Here is a 21,735-nt window from a genome sequence, read left to right on the forward strand (position 1 = left end):
GGGGGCTTTTCAGTAAGGGCTCATTTACACTTGCTTCGGCTTCCACATTAAAGTGCCTACCACTTCAACATGCTTTTATGATGTGTTTTTGATGCTTCGGTGGTGCTTCGATGAAGCTTTAGTGATGCTTCAGGGAGGCTTCAATGATGCTTCAGTGAAGCTTCAGTGATGCTTCGGTGATGCTCTTTTGAAGCTTTGTTGAAGCTTGGCAGGTGCACTGTGTCTGTGTGGATCTCTCATACCTGCAATATCTCATACCTGCAATTCCAAAACAAAATGAAGCTATAGCTGAATTAGGCCTCATGCACACGAGACACTTTTTTTCAACTGCCCCTGAACTCATTCAATGTTATCCTATGTGTCCATGTACACAGTCTCGTTTTTTGTTGTTTTTAGGCAGCTGTGTTTAACCTGTTTTTCCAGAAGTAAAAAAAATGGGTTCAGATGCAAAAGTTTTCCACGTTTTGGACACCAAACACGTTTGCGTTTATAAGTGTTTGTCGCGGACACTGGCTGCAAGGACCTTTTTCTGTCCACATTCACCCTGTTATTTGGTATTGCTATATTAATCTTTTTTTTGTTACATTTTCGAGAGACTGCTTTCTTGGACTTGCCCAAAGACTATTCTTGGTTGTTAATTCTGAACAATACATGATTCTTAAAAGAGCTGATCACATTGACCTGCGGAGACTAACTGTCTGGTCAACTAGGCTGCCTTAAGTGCTGTGTTAATTAACATGTTAATTATATAATTGTCTTTAAAGTTTTTACTAGAAGGGAGGGGGGGAGTATCCATGAGTCAGCCCTACCTCGCTATCTAACCCCTTATGTTAAAATTGTATAAAAAGGCTGTATTCTGTCCAATAAAGCATTCAAGATTCTACAAGCTATTTTCGGCTAGACTTGTATTCAATGCAGCTATAATAATATATCTCTCTGGCGGTAAGACTGGAGGAAGCGGTATTACTGACGGAAGCACTCAGCGGAGTGTGAGATAGGATTCGTCACAATTGGTGGCAAGCTGTGGAATGCTTCCTCTTGCCTAGGCACACCCAAATCACGACCAAGACCCCCTGCTCCTAACAGCAGATGGAACATCACTACGCCAGACTCAAGCGCAGCACCTTGAAGGATCTCTTGGAAGCCCATGGAAAAGTCTCCAGCAACAAATCCAAAGCGACTCTCATCGCCGAACTAATGGAGATTGACCAGGCCAGCAATCCACCAGCATATACCTCAGAGGCGACAGAGTTCCAGCATGATGTCCAGTGGCGACTGGCCTTGTATGGTACTCACCCCCCGCAGTCAAGTGTTACGAGAGGTGTCCCAGCTGCGAATGGCTGAACTCCAGCGGGACCAAGGAGCGTCAGTTATGTTCTACTGGGAAGCTCCAGCGGCCCGCAAAAAGCTACCCTATGCCGCCTTTCGAATGTTTCAAGATGGTGAAGATGAGATGGATGTTTACCTGCAAATGTTTGATGGATGGATGTGCGCTCCCTTGAGGACGGGACCCAGGTAAGACCTGTCACCCCTGACCTAAACTGTACTACCTCAGCTATTCCTACCCCAACTTGGGCTTCTCCCCAAGACTTTGCTCAGGCAACTCTTAGCGACTCTTCCCTAGCTAGCTATAGGGAAAAAGCAGGATTGGACCCTGGGGGGTTGGAGGGGGAGCGGATAGAGTGGGTCCAGGGATTACTCGATTGGGTTACTGAGGCAAACACAGCCTCCCATTCACCCAAGCGGCAGCTGGTTGTGCCGCAGAAATATCGGCATGACCTGCTGCACATTGGGCATGACATACCCTTAGCCGGACACCTGGGGATTCCCGGACCCTCCACCATCTGACTCAGTCGTTTTTTTGGCCAGGGATTACAGTGGATGTCCGACAGTATTGCCGGACCTGTGACACATGCCAGCGGGTGGGTAAGCATGGGGGCCCACTGAAAGCTCCCCTACACCCTTTACCGATCATTGATGAACCCTTTAGCCGTGTTGCCGTAGACCTGGTTGGACCATTGCCCCTACCTAGTCCTTCTGGTAAGAGATATATCCTTACTGTGGTGGATTATGCCAGCCGGTACCCAGAGGCCATTCCCCTGACAAATATCCATGCAGAAACTGTGGCTGATTCTTTGCTCTGGATCTTTGCCAGGGTGGGTTTCCCTCGGGAAATCATCTCCAACAAGGGGACCCAGTTCACTGCTGAGCTCACTCAGCAGTTATGGAGGCTCTGTGGGATAAAGCCCCTACAGAGCTCTCCTTGTCATCCCCAAGACCAATGGACTGTGTGAGAGGTTCAATGGAACACTGAAAGAGCTGCTTAGGACATTTGCAACCTGTCACAGGAATTGGGAGAGATATCTGCCACACCTTCTCTTTGCTTATCGGGAGGTGCCGCAGGAATCTACCGGGTTCTCCCCGTTTGAGTTACTGTATGGGAGGTGGGTGAGGGGGCCCTAGATCTAGTCAGAGCCCACTGGGAAGGGGGAATTGATCCCCAAGGGTCCTCTATCGTAGCATACGTTCTTGAGTTTCGGGACAGACTGAAAGAGCTCATGGACACTGTCCAGAAGAACCTTCGAGCTGCCCAAAGGCGGCAGAAATGATGGTACGATCGTACTGCTCAGAACCGCACTCTGGAGGTTGGGCAGAAGGTTCTTGCCCTCAGGCCAACCTAGCAGGACAAGTTACAGGCCACTTGGCAGGGACCTTACCGGGTTATGGCAAAGCTCTGTGACACAACCTACCTAGTGGCTAAATGTTCGGATGAAAGAGTCCGACGGACCTTTCATGTGAACATGTTGAAAGCATACTGGGAAAGATCAGGAGAGGTAGCCGCTATATGTGCTCCAGCTGTGGAAGATTCTGAGAATCTTCCCCTGCTGGTGCTCCCGGAGCTAAATAGAATTACTGCAGGGATAGAGACGATAAAGCTTGACGACCAGCTAGGGCCGACGCAGAGAGAACAAGCTAGACAGGTCCTTAGTCAGAGAAGGGAAATGTTCTCCACAGTCCCTGGGTACACTACTATGGCAGTGCACCAAGTGGAGACCCCGGGACAACTGCCACTAAGACAGGCGGCTTACCGGATACCTGACGCAGTGAGAGAGGGGATGCGTCATGAGATTAAGGAGATGCTTGAGTTGGGAGTCATTGAGCCATCCAGCAGCCCCTGGGCTTCCCCGGTGGTCCTTGTACCGAAGCGGGATGGCACAACTCCCTTCTGTGTAGACTACCGCAGATTAAATGAGTGCACCACCACTGATGCTTACCCTATGCCCCGGGTGGATGATCTGTTAGATCGCATTGCTCGGGGAAAATTCCTGACAACCCTCGACCTATGCAAAGGGTACTGGCAAATTCCTCTGGATGCGGAATCTATTACGAAATTGGCGTTAATTACCCCATTTGGCTTATACCAGTCTAAAGTAATGCCATTTGGGATGAAGAATGCACCGGCGACTTTCCAGAGGATGGTAGACCAACTCCTCCATGGCCTAGAAGACTATGCTTGTGCATATCTGGACAACATTGCGATCTACAATGATACCTGGGAGGACCATCTGGTTCACCTCGGTGTCGTGTTAGATCGCATCAAGGCTGCAGGACTAACCCTTAAGCCAGAGAAATGCAGCATAGGGATGTCCGAGGTACAGTACCTTGGACATCGAGTAGGCAGTGGACAACAACGACCCGAGCCTGCTAAGATTGAGGCAGTTGCCAAGTGGCCGACCCCCCGTACTAAAACCCAGGTCCTGGCGTTCCTCGGCACAGCTGGGTACTATAGGAAATTTGTCCCACAATATAGTTCCATCGCTAAGCCCCTGACAGACCTGACCAAGAAGCACCTTCCCCGACAGGTACTGTGGTCCCCCGAGTGTGAAGCTGCCTTCCAACTATTAAAGAATGCACTAACTTCAGCTCCTGTTCTAGCTGCCCCTGACATAACAAAACTTTTTGTGTCCACACAGATGCCTCTACATTCGGGCTGGGGGCAGTACTGAGCCAAGTAGGACCTGATGGTGGTGAGCACCCAGGGGCCTACATCAGTCGGAAGCTGCTACCCAGGGAAGTCGGTTATGCAGCCGTGGAGGAGTGTTTGGCGCTGGTGGGCTCTCAAGAAATTCCAACCTTATCTGTACTTTTACAGTGCTCACCGACCACAATCCATTAATCTGGCTTAATCGTGTCTCCAGGGATAATGGACGTTTGTTACGATGGAGCTTGGCCCTGTAGCCTTACAATTTTACCATCCGGTATCGGCCAGGAAAGCAGAATGGGAACGCTGATGGACTTTCCCGGTAAACTGAACTATAAAACTCTCCCAGACAGCCCCAAGCTGACCCGTGGTGGATCTAGTTGGGTCTGCCGGACTATGGGGGGGGGGGCACTGTCGCGGACACTTGCTGCAAGGACCTTTTTCTGTCCACATTCACCCTGTTATTTGGTATTGCTATATTAATCTTTTTTTTGTTACATTTTTGAGAGACTGTTTTCTTGGACTTGCCCAAAGACTATTCTTGGTTGTTAATTCTGAACAATACATGATTCTTAAAAGAGCTGATCACATTGACCTGCTGAGACGAACTGTCTGGTCAACTAGGCTGACTTAAGTGCTGTGTTAATTAACATGTTAATGATATAATTGTCTTTTAAGTTTTTGCTAGAAAGGAGGGGGGGAGTATCCATGAGTCAGCCCTACCTCGCTATCTAACCCCTTGTATTAAACGTGTATAAAAAGGCTGTATTCTGTCCAATAAAGCATTCAAGATTCTACAAGCTATTTTCGTGTAGACTTGTATTCAATGCAGCTATAATAATATATCTCTCTGATGGACAGACTGGAGGAAGCGGTATTACTGACGGTAGCACTCAGCCAGGGACGGATCCAGGGGGGGCAATGGGGCAATTGCACCCTCCGAGAAATTCATGATTGGCAGGCCAGTCAACGGATGAATGAACGGGCGGGAGGGCGAGTGTGCGGGTTAACGAGCGGGCGGGCCAGTCAGCGGGGGTTGGCAGGTGAGAGAGAGCCTGAGCAGGCAGGTCAGCGGATGAGTGAGGGGGGTCACCAGGTGAGTGTGCGTGCGTGCAGGGCAGACATCGAGTGAGGGGGTGGGCCGGTCCGCAGGTGAGCGGAGAGACTGGCCAGTCAGTGAGCCGGCGGGCAGGGAGCAGAGAGATGACATCATCTCACCGCCCTCCCTGCATCACTGCAGTTACGCCCTCACTGTACAGCCATGGGCAGCAGAGAGATTACATCATCTCTCTGCTGCCTGCCTTCACTCTGACAATCTGCACCTTAGCAGGCCAACAACAATAAGGAACATGTGGCAGGTGATGTGACAATCAGCAACATATGGCAGGTGACGTGGCAAGTGTAATCCGCAATGTGTGGCAGGTGACATGGCAAATGACAATCAGCAACATGTGGCAGGTGATGTGGCAAGTGTAATCCTCAATGTGTGGCGGGTGACGTGGCAAGTGACAATCAGCAACATGTGGCAGGTGACATGGCAAGTGTAATCCCCAATGTGTGGCAGGTGACGTAGCAAGTGACAATCAGCAACATGTGGCAGGTGACGTGGCAAGTGTAATCCGCAATGTGTGGCAGGTGACATGGCAAGTAACAATCAGCAACATGTGGCAGATGATGTGGCAAGTGTAATCCCCAATGTGTGGAAGGTGACGTGGCAAGTGACAATCAGCAACATGTGGCAGGTGACGTGGCAAGTGAGAATCAGCATCTGGTGGCAGGCAAGTGGCAATCCGCAGCTTGTGGCAGGGACATGGCAAGTGACAAGCTGCATCTGAAGGCAGGTCAACGTGGAAAGTGACACACTCGGGGCTCCCACTGATTCTGCATTATGGTGAGTTGAACCAATTCATTTTATATTACAATGTCATAATAGAAATAATTCGCTTCAATCATCCTGAAACCATAACAACTATGGTGCAGTGATGATGAAAGCGCCAACACCAGCCATTGCCCCGATAAATTGCCCGTAAAAAAACGTATTTTCTGGCAGTGCCCCTCCCGAGACTAGACTCTGGATTCACCCCTGCACTCAGCGGAGTGTGGGATAGGATCCGTCACAGTGTTTTTAAAGGAACCCTATTTTTTGGACCAAAAAACACAGAAATATGATTGTAAACTGCAGCAGAGAATGACATTTTGCGACCCAACTTTGGGGCCCCATATCACACCAAATTTGGTGTGCACACATGGTGGAACTAGCACTACAACATATCCAAAGCTGGGGTTCCTAGCACCAAGTAGCCCCAAGATATGGGGCCCCAAAGTCGGGTCACAAAATGTAATTCTCTGCTGCAGAAAAGTGCTTGACATTTTGCGACCCAAATTTGGGGCCCCTTATCTTGGGGCCACTTGGTGCTAGGAACCCCAAATGTTGTGTGTTAACACAGTGGAACTAACACTACAACATATCCAAATTTGGGGTTCCTAGCACCAAGTGTCCCCGAGATATGGGGCCCCAAAGTCAGGTCGGAAAATCTAATTCTCTGCTGCAGAAGTGGTTGACATTTTGCAACCCATATGTTGCAGTGCTAGTTCCACTGTGTTAGCACACCAAATTTAGGGTTCCTAGCACCAAGTGGCCCTGAGATACGGGGCCCCAAAGTTGGGTCGCAAAATGTTATTCTCTGCTCTGCAGACGCTTCTAGACGCAAACGCGGTAAAACGCGGCAAAACAGGCATTTCTAAACGCCGGTCTCAGCTTTTAAAACATGTGTTCAGCAGAGTTTGCACCGGCGTCTCGTGTGCATGGGGCCTTAAAGCCTCTCAAAAGCTTTAGGTGCTTCAAGCGAGCTTTGCCATAGACGCTTTCAAGCACCACTAAAGCTCCAGGGGATATCATTTTTGAAGTGGAGCCGAAGCAAAGCAAACGCAAGGTGTAAACAGGACTGTAAGCTAACCATTTTATTTAGTGACAGGAGCTTTGACTGGCGTTCAGAGAGCTTTAACAAAGGGTGCCCAAAGCCATGTTTTGAATGAAGTGTAAACTAGCCCTAACTTTTTAAGTCTGAATGAATACATTCCTGGCAATCACAACATACAGCAACAATATGATTTAAAAAACAAATAGACGATTTACCATTAGAAACATCTTTTTACTTTGCCTAGGCTAAGATAATGTCATCAGTCTGCTGTAGGCAAAAGGAAGCATATTCTCTCCTGCTCAGTGGTTGGGCTGTAGAATTTCAACTTTTTATACTTGTATGGTCACGGCCAGAAATATTAGGGGATTGTTTTTCAAAGTGATTTCTCATCAAAAAAATGCATAGAGACATGGATGGATGGGTGAGTTTGCTTTGAATTTTAAAAAATGATTCAATTGTGTTTTTGGTGCTCAGATGCAATGAAGATCCGCTTTAACTTGAAAACATACCATATGTTTGATGCTAGTTCCACATTAATGCCCACTATTACCTGCAGTAAATGCAAGCTGCGTGTAAGCACTAACACTGATATGCAGCATACCTAAAAGTCTAATAAAATGGTCATTGCAGGAGTTAGAATATTGCTGTCAATACATTTTCATTCCTCCATGTCCACAGTCCTTTAATTGACATGCCAGTGTAAAATGCCTGTGCAGTTTATATAGTCAGGGCAGTAGTGTTAAAGAAACCAGAGGACAGAGTAGGGATTTGCTAAGCAGAACCTTGAAGATGGGTTCAGGAAATAGTATTTAGCCTCCACATCTCTCTATAAAAATTGTTTTATGTTACGAAATAACCATTTGAAGCATCACAAGAGGCTCAGTGTTGCATTCCATCTGTAGGGGAAGACATTAATCACAGAACACTGTGTGCAGTGCTCTCTTTTCCTGGCGCTGGATGCCAGCTGTGCTTCTTTCTGTTTGTGCCATCTTTCTTATGCCAACACGTTGTTTCTGATTCATTTTGCCCATGGCTTTGGCTCTCTATTAATGGCATACTTCTGACAATCATGATCTTTGTTCATAGATAGGACAAATATGTAAATAGGATGAATCCTTGTTTGGAGCACACATCAGAAATTCTCGTGGATTGTTAACACAGCCAAATAATATTTTGTAATAAACATTAATAAACTATTAATTACGCTGATAATCTGGATATTGTTCAACTCCTTTACCGCTTACATTGTGATAATTATGTAATTGGATATGGATACAGTATATCTTATAAAGACACAATGAGAATGAAACACTGCTCAAAATCATAGTACATAGGAAACCATTAGTGGATGCAATAGTGATTGATGTATGCTGCTTAAATGCACTTTTTAATGTTAAATATATATGTATGTATATAGATATATATATATATATATATCTAGATATATATATATATCTAGATATATATATATATATATATGTATATATATACACACACCCATACTGTACGTACACACAGAATATTTTATTGTTTCTTTTTAACTAAGAGACTTGCCCTAATATGGGAAATAGCAAATTTCTACTAATCTTGTTTGCTGGAATTGCAACAGCTGACTTATTTTAGTCTGTAAATATTTGATTACACAGGGCTGTCCCTTTTCCATTTACTCCTACAGGAGTGCCATTTATACTCACGCCTTTGCTGTTTGTGTGGGTGCAATTGGAATTTTATGCAAAATCCACTATGTTCTCAGTTTTACAATGTGGCCTTAAGTGTAATGCCACCTGTCCAGCACCTATGGTTCTGCCCCTAGGGATGAGCATCCTCATCACCTCCCCAGACTGATAAGTACCTGCACTTTCCCACCTGCTATTAAGCAATTTCTTCCCAATTCTTCTTCAATTTTCTCCCCAACTTCTGATTAGTACCTGTGAACCGCACAACTCCTAAAACCCACACCTGTATTGTTGAGCACTTCAACCCCTTTTGACTGACGATTACTTATCCCATGACACTTACTGGCCAGAGTTGGTCTGTAGAGCTGGGGCCCACCAGGGGAAGCAAGAAGAGGGCCCTACCGCAAAGCCATGCACAATGCTAAAGAATATTGTTATGGCTTACTATGAGAGGACTGGTTAAATAGGCAGGGGGACAAGCAGCACTTTGGTCAGGAAATAACAAGCAACAAAATGTAAAAGGTGCAAAGTGCAGAAATATGCAACGGTGGCCAGCAAGTGAAAAAAACAGTTTATTTATTCGACATCAGTGGGTGCAAAAATAAACCAAAGTTGTCAAGCATTTGAAAAGAATTAGAAGCAACACCTTGAAGGAATTGATAAGTAAACAGGTATTGCACTCCATGGGCCACTTGCCTATGTGTTTGTGTTTGTGGCCAAAAAATGTGGGCATAATCAGTAAAGTGTGTGTTGATTTAGTGTGTATGGATTGTAGTGTGCTACCTCTCCCCTTTTGCTTTGCCATGATTTAGACAAATCGGGCCTAGGGGTACATTGAAATTGGGAGTAAAAAAAGTCCATTGTTGGTGTTAGTGGCATCAACAATAAAAGCCAGCAGTGCTGTCAGTGCCATCACAATATCCCCCACAAAGTGTCAAGGCCAGCTATCATAACCCTCAGCAAGTTGTAAGGCCAGCACTCATAATACCCAGCATGTGCCAGAGCCATCAATGATAACACCCATCAATAACCCCAAGCAAATGTGAAGTGCCAGCAATAACCTCCAGCAAGTGTCAGGGCCAGCGATAATCACTAGCAGCAAGTGTCAGCACCAACGATGCTAACCCCAAACAGGTGTCAAGACAAGTAATAAGCCCCAACAATAAAGGCTTAGAGTCATACAAATTCATAGTCTAATTTGCAGTTCTAATTATCCATTTAATCAGAATAAGAATAATTCTTTTAAAAAATCAGAGCAAGAAAATCAAACCTAATAATTATTTATTTTTTTATTCATGGTCCTTATAATCTAACATATTCAACTGTTTTATCATTGGTGTTCAGTTTTACTTATCTGAGTGCCCACCCCAGTGAAGCTGCCTCTCCAATGCTGCAGTGAAGCTGCCTCTCCCATGTTCCAGTGAAGCTGCCTCTCCCATGCTCTAGTGAAGCTGCCTCTCCAATGCTGCAGTGAAGCTGGCCCTTCCATGCTCCAGTGAAGCTGGCCCTCCCATGCTCCAGTGAAGCTGCCTCTCCCATGCTCCAGTGAAGCTGCCTCTCCCATGCTCCAGTGAAGCTGCCTCTCCCATGCTCCAGTGAAGCTGCCTCTCCCATGCTCCAGTGAAGCTGGCCGTCCCATGCTCCAGTGAAGCTGCCTCTCCCATGCTCCAGTGAAGCTGGCCCTCCCATGCTCCAGTGAAGCTGCCTCTCCCATGCTCCAGTGAAGCTGGCCGTCCCATGCTCCAGTGAAGCTGCCTCTCCCATGGTCCAGTGAAGCTGGCCCTCCCATGCTCCAGTGAAGCTGCCTCTCCCATGCTCCAGTGAAGCTGCCTCTCGCATGCTCCAGTGAAGCTGCCTCTCCCATGCTCCAGTGAAGCTGCTTCTCCCATGCTGCAGTGAAGCTGCCTCCCCAATGCTGCAGTGAAGCTGCCTCTCCCATGCTCCAGTGAAGCTGCCTCTCCCATGCTCCAGTGAAGCTGCCTCTCGCATGCTCCAGTGAAGCTGCTTCTCCCATGCTGCAGTGAAGCTGCCTCTCCAATGCTGCAGTGAAGCTGCCTCTCCCATGCTCCAGTGAAGCTGCCTCTCCCATGCTCCAGTGAAGCTGCCTCTCCCATGCTCCAGTGAAGCTGCCTTTCCCATGCTCCAGTGAGGCTGCCTCTCCAATGCTCCAGTGAAGCTGCCTCTCCCATGCTCCAGTGAAGCTGCCTTTCCCATGCTCCAGTGAAGCTGCCTCTCCCATGCTCCAGTGAAGCTGCCTCTCCCATGCTCCAGTGAAGCTGCCTCTCCCATGCTCCAGTGAAGCTGGTCGTCCCATGCTCCAGTGAAGCTGCCTCTCCCATGCTCCAGTGAAGCTGGCCCTCCCATGCTCCAGTGAAGCTGCCTCTCCCATGCTCCAGTGAAGCTGCCTCTCCCATGCTCCAGTGAAGCTACCACTCCCATGCTCCAGTGAAGCTGCCTCTCCCATGCTCCAGTGAAGCTGCCTCTCCCATGCTCCAGTGAAGCTGCCTCTCCCATGCTCCAGTGAAGCTGCCACTCCCATGCTCCAGTGAAGCTGCCTCTCCCATGCTCCAGTGAAGCTGCCTCTCCCATGCTCCAGTGAAGCTGCCACTCCCATGCTCCAGTGAAGCTGCCTCTCCCATGCTCCAGTGAAGCTGCCTCTCCCATGCTCCAGTGAAGCTGCCTCTCCCATGCTCCAGTGAAGCTGCCACTCCCATGCTCCAGTGAAGCTGCCTCCCCAATGCTCCAGTGAAGCTGCCTCTCCCATGCTCCAGTGAAGCTGCCTTTCCCATGCTCCAGTGAAGCTGCCTCTCCAATGCTCCAGTGAAGTTGCCTCTCCCATGCTCCAGTGAAGCTGGCCCTCCCATGCTCCAGTGAAGCTGCCTCTCCCATGCTCCAGTGAAGCTGGCCCTCCCATGCTCCAGTGAAGCTGCTTCTCCCATGCTCCAGTGAAGCTGCCTCTCCCATGCTCCAGTGAAGCTGCCTCTCCCATGCTCCAGTGAAGCTGGCCGTCCCATGCTCCAGTGAAGCTGCCTCTCCCATGCTCCAGTGAAGCTGCCTCTCCCATGCTCCAGTGAAGCTGCCTCTCCCATGCTCCAGTGAAGCTGCCTCTCCCATGCTCCAGTGAAGCTGCCTCTCCCATGCTCCAGTGAAGCTGCTTCTCCCATGCTGCAGTGAAGCTGCCTCTCCAATGCTGCAGTGAAGCTGCCTCTCCAATGCTGCAGTGAAGCTGCCTCTCCCATGCTCCAGTGAAGCTGCCTCTCCCATGCTCCAGTGAAGCTGCCTCTCCCATGCTCCAGTGAAGATGCCTCTCCCATGCTCCAGTGAAGATGCCTCTCCCATGCTCCAGTGAAGATGCCTCTCCCATGCTCCAGTGAAGATGCCTCTCCCATGCTCCAGTGAAGCTGCCTCTCCCATGCTCCAGTGAAGCTGCTTCTCCCATGCTGCAGTGAAGCTGCCTCTCCAATGCTGCAGTGAAGCTGCCTCTCCAATGCTGCAGTGAAGCTGCCTCTCCCATGCTCCAGTGAAGCTGCCTCTCCCATGCTCCAGTGAAGCTGTCTCTCCCATGCTCCAGTGAAGCTGCCTCTCCCATGCTCCAGTGAAGATGCCTCTCCAATGCTCCAGTGAAGCTGCCTCTCCCATGCTCCAGTGAAGATGCCTCTCCCATGCTCCAGTGAAGCTGCCTCTCCCATGCTCCAGTGAAGCTGCTTCTCCCATGCTGCAGTGAAGCTGCCTCTCCAATGCTGCAGTGAAGCTGCCTCTCCAATGCTGCAGTGAAGCTGCCTCTCCCATGCTCCAGTGAAGCTGCCTCTCCCATGCTCCAGTGAAGCTGTCTCTCCCATGCTCCAGTGAAGCTGCCTCTCCCATGCTCCAGTGAAGATGCCTCTCCAATGCTCCAGTGAAGCTGCCTCTCCCATGCTCCAGTGAAGATGCCTCTCCCATGCTCCAGTGAAGCTGCCTCTCCCATGCTCCAGTGAAGATGCCTTTCCCATGCTCCAGTGAAGCTGCCTCTCCCATGCTCCAGTGAAGCTGCCTCTCCCATGCTGCAGTGAAGCTGCCTCTCCCATGCTGCAGTGAAGCTGCCTCTCCCATGCTCCAGTGAAGCTGCCTCTCCCATGCTGCAGTGAAGCTGCCTCTCCCATGCTGCAGCAAGAACTATAATTTATATGGCAGGCATGAGATCACTCACACAGGGGGGGATCTCATGCCCAACTGAATAAGGCAGCACAATTGCAGGTAGTGTGCTCTAATGCATGGCTTTCCTGCAATTTTTATTTGCTAAAGTAACAGGGGCCCACTGGAGCATCCCCTGGTCCTCAGTCAGTTCAGTCATGCCTGTCCCTAGTACCTATCAAACTCATGAGCAACAGTAAGCACCAGTCACAGTCATTTGTTATACATTTGCACACTTTCATCAATGTGTTTTTCAAAAATATCCTCATAGAAAACAATATTTATTAAATGATTTTTTTAAATTTTTAATTAATAAACACATACATTTTCATTTGCATATACAAATGTCACTGCAACGCACTAGTACCTACTGTATATATGAGTTGTGGTGCATAGCTGTTCATTGTGAATGACACCTTAAAGTGGTTCACTGGTACAAGGTTTTTTTTTTTACCTTAATGCATTCTCCGTTGAAAAAAAAAAACTTCTGTATACAGCTCCCCCCGTAAATACTTTTCTGAGCCGGATCTCGATCCAACGATATGCATGAGAGCTGCCGATCTCTTTCACCTCATTTTACAGAGAGACAGCAGCGGGAGCCATTGGCTCCTGTTGCTTTCAATCAAAGGCAGTGAGGAAAGAGTAGGGACGGGGCCGAGCCACACTCTGCGTGTCAATGGACACACAGAGCTGGCTCAGAAGCGAGCACGCATGAGTGCCCTCAGAGCAAGCAGCTTGCTCTGGGGGCACTCATTAAGGGGGAGGAGCGAAGAGCACCAGCAGGGGACCCCAGAAGAGGAGGATTGGGGCTGCTCTGTGCAAAACCACTGCTCAGAGCAGGTAAGTATAACATGTTTTTTATTTAAAAAATCCCTTTAAATGAAAATATACAAGGTAAACCAACAGACCTGCCTTCAGCACAACGCATCACCCAAATATAAATGTGCTGTTACCCAAAAGTAATACAAGTGCACAACTATGTAGTGCACAACAAAGCTATAAATAGAGCTTACACGTTTTAACCTTTGAGCGAAGCTATGTTATTGCTTTATTATTTGATTTATCATTATAATAATAGAGGTTAATGTGGTAGGAGTATTTTTAATAAATGAGAACACTAAATATTGCTCTGAAAAAGATACACACTTCATTCTTCATTGTCTCTGTAGTCTTCCTGACATGCTTGTACACTTTTTCCAACTTGATATGTGAGCAGGTTCTTTTTTAAATGGTTATACCGTGATCATTCACAGAATATTGCTGCCAAAGTTGTATTCTTCTTGCCTGTAACATTAGATAGATAAACAGATGCATTAGACTGGTGCACCAGTCATTATAGTAAAGCAAGTTTAACAAACAAGTAATGTGTTTAACTGTGCTTTGCAAAAAATATAAATATAGCGTTTGCAAACGCAATATAGTGAAAAAAGCAAATGTAAATATGTATAATAAACATAAAAGTCCAAATAAAGTGAAAGGGATCCAACCCAAAGTGAAGAAAAAGCAAAATGCTTCAGAGATATTCAGGTGTACAACACGTCTCGTGGAACGCACGCCGGGAGCGGCGTTTTTTTGCATTCCCAGCTCCATGTTTGTGCCTGTTTTAATCTTACCTTTTGTAAGTATCCATTCCCATGTGCAATAAAAACTTTTTTAATGGTGCTTCACTATCAGTCCAATCCTTTTTCATTTTTGGGTACCTGTTTGTCCGGCTGAAAACCTTCACAAAGAAGTTTTGATCTGATGACCTGACACCAAATCCGCCATCCCTGGATATTATTATCAAGTCTAAAGTGACCCCTAGACTGAAAAGCTGGGGGTCGTCTGGATCCGGTGAGTGGGGACACATTAAAGTGGTGTTCCGGCCGAAATTATACTTTTTAAATAAAAATACCCCTATAATACACAAGCTTAATGTATTCTAGTAAAGTTAGTCTGTAAACTAAGGTCTGTTTTGTTAGTTTATAGCAGTAGTTTGTTATTTTATAAACTTACAGCAGGCCGTGGCCATCTTAAGTGTGAGCATCTGAAGCCAGACTGTATTTCTTCCTGGATCTCATCCTTGCAGATCTCGCACATGCTCAGTGCAGCACAAGCAGTGTAACAGGTTTCAGGTCAGGTTTTCATAGCAACGGCAGCCTCAGAGGAAGTTGCCGTCCCTTCCCAGAAGGCATTGCAAACAGGAAATGATGCGATGGGCCGCGGCCAGGGAGGAGGAAGTGGAAAATGAATACAGCAGATATACAGTAAGTGCTGAGAAAAAAAATTTAAAAATATCCAATTCGTTTACAGTGCACAGTTTATTGAGGGATGCTGAAGAGTTGTAAAAGTGGGTGGAAATCCACTTTAAGGGGGTGTTGTTGTACACCTGAATATCTCTGAAGCATTTTTCCTTTTCTTCACTTTGAATTGAAGCACTTTCACTTTATTTGGACTTTTATGTTTATTATACATATTTACATTTGCTTTTTTCACTATATTGCATTTGCGAGCGCTATATTTATATTTTTAGCATTTTTCAAGCGATTAGCACTTTGTGTATAGCAGCATGCACTTATTTATATTTTTATTTTTTCACACCATCAGTGTGAGTATATATCTAGAATATATTTTAACTGTGCTTTGCATGTAACATATATATTTACTTTATTTTATTAAAAAAAGCCTGTTTATAGTAGTGACAATTAATCTGTTCCTGCCTGTTTATGATACGTACAGTAGATATTGTTTGAATATGATGTTTTTTTTTTCCCTAAACCCTCATTTAAGCTAGACAGCAGAAGCAGCTAGCAAATCAGGGTTAGCCGTGCTTATTAAGACATCACAAACTCCAGCTGTAATTTTTCTGACTAACCTTTCTTGTCCTTCCTCTCTCTGTTGTAGCTGATTCTGCTTCAGGCTGCTGCTGTTCTTTCTGTAGACCTTACTAGTCCTAGTGGGTGATGTCTGAGAATCTCTAAACCATCCTAATATTCCACTAGGTGTGTATTGCTTTTTCTCTTCTCTGCATGCTTTGTATGGTTTGACTTGTGTGACCCTTTCTATCCCTAGCTGTTCTGAGCATCTCATTTGTCTTTAAAAGGCCATAATGTGCAAAGCTAATTTTCCTTGTGTAAAAATTGACATATTTGACTCTTTGCTGTAACTACATAAATATTCTGTGTGCATAGTGGAGGCAAACAAACTGTTGACTAAATCAATCTTCCTGACATTAATTAATTATTTACAAATAACTGTCACTGACTAATGCCTCAGTGATATTAGAAGAGCTAATGCTGGCAATACACTGGAAGAATTTTGTTTACAAACCTTGTTTCAAGACCGTTCGATTTTTCAAATTGTTCGTGGGGTCAAATTGATGTTTATTTTCGACCATAGTGATGTTCAGTCATTCAAAAAGTTACTGGTGTATGGCCAGCTTAAGGAAATTGATAAGCTGAACTTTAAAGGAGAACTTAATCTTTTTCAGCCAAGGAAGCTGCCATCTTGGCCTCTGTTTGATCTTGAACTGCCATGATGCTGCACATGTGATCAGTTATGACACCAGTCATTTGATGGCAGTTTGGTTGAGAGCACAACCAATGTGACAGTTACATCCCTGGCACGTGCCGGGAAAGTAACTGTTTTTTTAAACTGTTAAATCGATGGGTTTAGTTCCACTAGTGTATCTTCAAACCAAACATTTTGCTTTCATTTGCAAATGTGCAGAGTGAGAGAGGATCTGATACCCTGCCAGATATTTACTGCTGCCTGTGATCCAGGAGAGAGAGACAGGGAGAGTTGCCTCTACCTCTGGGCAAGGCTACGCTGCGAGGTGTACTTCATGGTTCCCTTATCCAGACTGCATTTTCCAGAAATTCCTATGGAAAATCCACTAGGAGCCACAGCACCGTATTATGATGCCACTGACCCCCTAGTTTCTGTTTAGGAATATATAGACTTTGCATTTAATTTTTTACAACAGTTCTCTGGTAGTCTTATGGTAGGCGGACTCTTGCCAAACTATGGTCATTAAGGGGGATTAAGCTACATGCTTCCGAAAACCAAAAAAGTAGGTTTAGAGTTCCACCAAGTGGAATATGTTGAGCATTTATTTATTTGTAAAGATTGACCCTGAGCATTATTTAGGCCATGGGTTCCTACACACATTTTTGTGTCTGATTATACTTTGATACAATCATAATACTTAATAAGTTCCATTGATGGGGAAATGTTACATTACATTTGAATAGGTATAACAATACACAGAATAATGTAGTGCTACCCGAAATATACTATGTGCACAAACCTATATCTGATATGACATGAAACTTTTCACATATAACAAAATAAAACATGCATTCAACAAAGTGCATTTATCAATATAAACCCCCGCAATGTAAAGGAAAATATAATTCAAGTCCTGACACACAATTTAAGGAAATGACACACAATGTAATGACACACAATGTACACAATGACAATGTACACAACACACAATGTAATGACACACAATGAAATGACTCACAATGTATAGGAAAATATAATTCAAGTCCTGACACAGTTCCATTAAAAAGAAAAGAAAATAATAGTGTAAACAGAAAAATCCACGATTCCCTGTGCTGGAATCTTCTATGATAGTGATCATCACCCTCCTCCTTAGGCCTCATTCACACCGGCACCGTCAGTTTAGCCGCGTTAAAAACGTATCAGTTCTTATCCGTTGCTTCATCCGTCTTCCGTTCCGTTAATATCCATTTTCATCCGTTAATGTACACGTTTACATTCGTTTTTTCATCCGTTTTTGTATCAGTTTTGATCCGTTTACAGCAGTTTCTGTGCCTTTAAGTAAATTACCCAGAAAGCATTGCTCCTACCATACAGATAAACAAAAAAAAAATTATTTCTTCAAAACGGATCTTAACTGATCGGACATTGACGGACATTGTCCGTTAACGTCAGTTAATATCCGTTTTGACGGATCTGGATATAGCTTTGTACGTAAAAAAAAAAAACGGATAAGAACGGAAGCGGAGGTTAACTGATGGTAACGGATGGTCATCTGTTTGCCCATAGGAATGCATTTTCGTCCGTCGACGGATGGAAGAAAAACGGATAGACGGTCCGTCCGTGTAAAAGGGTCCTTAGACTGTCACACACACAGGTCAGCTTACAAGCAAAAGAACCACCGGGACCCGGCTGGGGTGGGCGGAACCCAGCAGCTATCAAACACCAGCCAATGATTGGGTTGCTTAAGAAAAGGGGCGGGCCACATACACATAGCGGCCTGTCCAGATCCCATTGGCTGGTGTTTGATATTGGCCGGGTCCTGCCCATCCCGGCCGGGTCCCGCCCACCCGACATCAACTTCAATTCTGACAGATCCCTCTGTCTCTCTCCTCTGTGTTACGTGTCAGTTTCACACAAGCATCAAGCGCTGAGTGTGGAGAAGTGAGGAGGAACGGCTGCCAGTGTTATATATCAGCCTAATGGCCAAATATCGGTCGACCTCTAGTCCTGGATCGGCCCTGCCTGCGGGCCATTTTTAACCGGTCCGCGGGCCGCAAATGGCCCGCGGACCGGTACTTTGAGACCCCTGCTGTAAAGCTAATTTTTAGTAACACTAGATGTGGCTTGATGGTTACCAGACTGGTAATCATTCCCACTCTTCCACAATTGGTAGAGGCGTGTGATGCAAATGTACATAGGAAATGTGGCCTGCTATGTGTGTAGTTTGGACATCTTGAATGTCTGCATGGCACTGCAATTGTTTACCACCAAGTGTGACTACCCAGGGTATCAGAAATGCATGTATGGCTGACAAAATCATCATTATTAGGTATTTAATATCACTTATACATAATAAAACGCGTGTTTCCTTTATTCCTTCTATGTAGACATTGGGGGTACTTTACGAAAGGCAAATCCTACTGAAAGTGCACTTGGAAGTGCAGTCTCTGTAGATCCGAGGGGGACATGCAAGGAAAATGAGAAACAGCATTTTAGCTTGCACATGATTGGATGATAAAATCAGCAGAGCTTCCCCTCATTTCAAATCTACCCCTCAGATTTACAACAACTGCACTTCCAAGTGCACTTTCAGTGCAATTTCAAGTGCACTTTGCACTTGTAGTTTGCACTTGTAGTTCAAATGGATTTGCCTTTCGTAAATAACCCCCAATGTGTCATGTTTATCATAAAAGTCTTGTTTTTGCAAAATCTTGCCTGATATTTCCACTGATTAGCTACACTGTGTGTGGAAAATCCTACAAATCCTTCACAGCTTGTTCCAAGGGAAAAGGTCTTGACTGTATGTTGTTTATTCACATAGGCGCCATTCTGTAATGCGGCTTTTTATGTGTTCATGCAGGCTTCATCATAGCCTCTGAATACCATGCATGCAAATAAGAGATACTATCTCACTGTGGAACCTAAAAAGATTAGCATTCAACAGATCCCATAAAAATATACATGTTCTCTGGTCATGATTTGATTTTCAGAACCATAAAAAAATAAAATAAAATATAAACCCAACAATCGAGTACATATTCCAAATGCCTGGGAGTTTGAAGATCACAAGTTTTGTAGCATTTCTGCTTCATTGCAAAGATTGAAAGCTTACTTCAAATTGATGAGATCTTCAAAGAGTAGAGTCTGCTTCTAAAAAACCTATTATCTTTATGTTCTTTAACTTTACATTGTTATTTGCACAATGAAAACGATTTTGGAATATGCATGAAAATTTAATGTCAAATAGAGTCTTATTTGCTCCTTAAGGGCTTCATATTTCCTCAAGAGATTGTTTAACTGCTTAAAGCAGCAGTAGTTTGTTAATGCAAGCCAGCAGCAATCATTTTAGGCCTTTTGTAAAGATAGCTGTCTTTTTATACCCTGTAATATTCCAAAAAAGCATTTATGTTTAAAGACGTTAGGTAAAAAATGCATTGCTTTTTCTAAACCATTAAGGCCACTAGGCTTGTTGTCAATGGCAGCCAAAATCAGTTGTCCTCTTCATGTTTCAAGTAACGGATAGGAAAATGAAATGAAAGGAGAATCTGATTGGTTGCTATGGAAAAAAGAGTCACTCCTTCAGACACTTTGGATTATAAGGCACTCTGGGGGTTATTTACTAAAGGAAAATCCACTTTGCACTGCAAGTGCACTCGAAAGTGCATTGAAAGTGCACTTGGAAGTAAAGTTGCTGTATATCCGAGGGGGACATGCAAGGAAAATAAAAAACAGCATTTTAGCTTGCACATGATTGGATGATAAAATCAGCAGAGCTTCCCCTCATTTCAAATCTACCCCTTAGATTTAGAGCGACTGCACTTCCAAGTGCACTTTCAGTGCACTTTCAAGTGTACTTGCAGTGCAAAGTGGATTTGCCTTTCGTAAATAACCCCCACTGTTACTTTGTTCTTGAGAGTAGTCAGCTACAGCCCCTTGCTAGGTTCCTGTTGATTGACATCAGGCTTAAGCTCCCTATAGGTCAGATAACAATAATATTGCTCAAGATCACAAAGAGTCAGCTGACTGCTTTCTGGAGAAACAATCCATTGGGTAGATTAGAAAACATGCCCTGATCATTATTGTTTGACTCTTTGGTAAGCAGCACTAGCACTGCTCATCCTCTCCATTCACATGAACATACAGTAAATGTTTAGCCAAACTCTGTCATAGTGCCTGAGGACACATTTGGGCATATAGGAAATTTCACCACTTAGTTTATGAAGCTGCCCATGGGCCATGATGCAGTGGTGGGCCCAACCACAAAAATGTAATTATATTATAATTAAGTGGAAGATCCATGGAGCAGTGGTGGCTGGTGCTCGATAATTCGGAGGGGCAGCAAGCAAACACCCCCCCACCCCTCCCGGCGGGAGATGAACACTGTGCACCCATAGTGCTCTGCGCCCAAGCCCACCCTATTTTGAAGCCTATTAGAGCCGTTTGCTCTAATCACGTTCTTCAAAAAAACACCCCCCCCCCGGTGGAATCCATGGATGTACATCAGGGGGCTGGATGGAAAGGGGGTGGTGGCACCCGTGCGCCCCTAATGGACAGACCGCCACTGCCATGGAGTATCATGAAGGGCTAGTTATCCTGCCTATGCATTCTGTGATGATCATATGCAGGTTCCTGCAGCAAACATAGGAAACCGATTTTAATACCTTTCTTATTCTTATAGCTCAAGGTAAACCAATGAACAGTATATTCAGTTTTTTTTTCATTTATAAATTAGGAAATATATTATTTTTTTTGTTGGCTTTATATTCCCCAGTCTGTTACTGTGTACATTTGAGGCAGCAGTTTGTTTAGTGATTGTTTTTGGGTTCTAGAACTGCTAGATAGGCAATGGATACATTTTTAGATGTACATCTTATCCAAATTTCAAAGCAGCAAGAAGCTGACAACTGGCATCACAGAGCTATTGCACATTAACCCTTCGGTTTCCAACTTTAAAAACCTTAAACACCACTTGCAGTTGACCATTGCTGACTTCTCATTCTGTAAATGCTGGATGCCTAGTTTTCATGCTGATCCTATTATCTTGACAATTTGAGTCACTGCCTCAGAACAAGTATGCAGATAAGGACTTCTGACTTTTCTTTGACTTTCTTGATATGCATATTCATTTCAGTCTACAATTTTCAAAGTACTGAAGCCATGTGGAACATCATAAAATGGCCACGCAACGAGCATTTTGAGAAAGTGGAGACGCCCATAGATTAGTGCATTATACAGAAGGGCATAGACAAGGCAGTGCAACATCCACACATATTTGCAAATGTTGTGCAACTAAAACCTCTTTTTTAATGCAAATTATTTCACAGTTTAATTTGTTTAGTATGCTGGATAATACATTTTGTTTGGTTTGGCACTGTGCACAGCTTTTCTATGTTCACTGTACACTAAAAGCTAGTTATAAATTGGGAAGGTTGACATTTCTGTTTATTACCAGGTTTAATTTCTTAACAAACGAATAGTGGACATCAATACAGTGATA

The 21,735-nt window shown here is 45.0% G+C and overlaps 1 protein-coding gene across 4 annotated transcripts in view; it reads left to right on the forward strand.

The window, feature by feature from the left end:
• Positions 1 to 21,735, forward strand: part of ARVCF (ARVCF delta catenin family member) — a 1,066,482-nt gene that overhangs the window by 714,440 nt on the left and 330,307 nt on the right. For all 4 annotated transcript variants that reach the window (XM_073628741.1, XM_073628759.1, XM_073628766.1 and 1 more), the window contains one exon: positions 15,633 to 15,730. The gene's annotated coding sequence lies outside the window, so the exon portion shown is untranslated. The remainder of the gene's footprint in view (positions 1 to 15,632; positions 15,731 to 21,735) is intronic.

This window comes from Aquarana catesbeiana, linkage group LG01 (genome assembly GCF_042186555.1).
Source record: "Aquarana catesbeiana isolate 2022-GZ linkage group LG01, ASM4218655v1, whole genome shotgun sequence".
In the NCBI taxonomy this organism is placed as follows: Eukaryota; Metazoa; Chordata; class Amphibia; order Anura; family Ranidae; genus Aquarana; species Aquarana catesbeiana.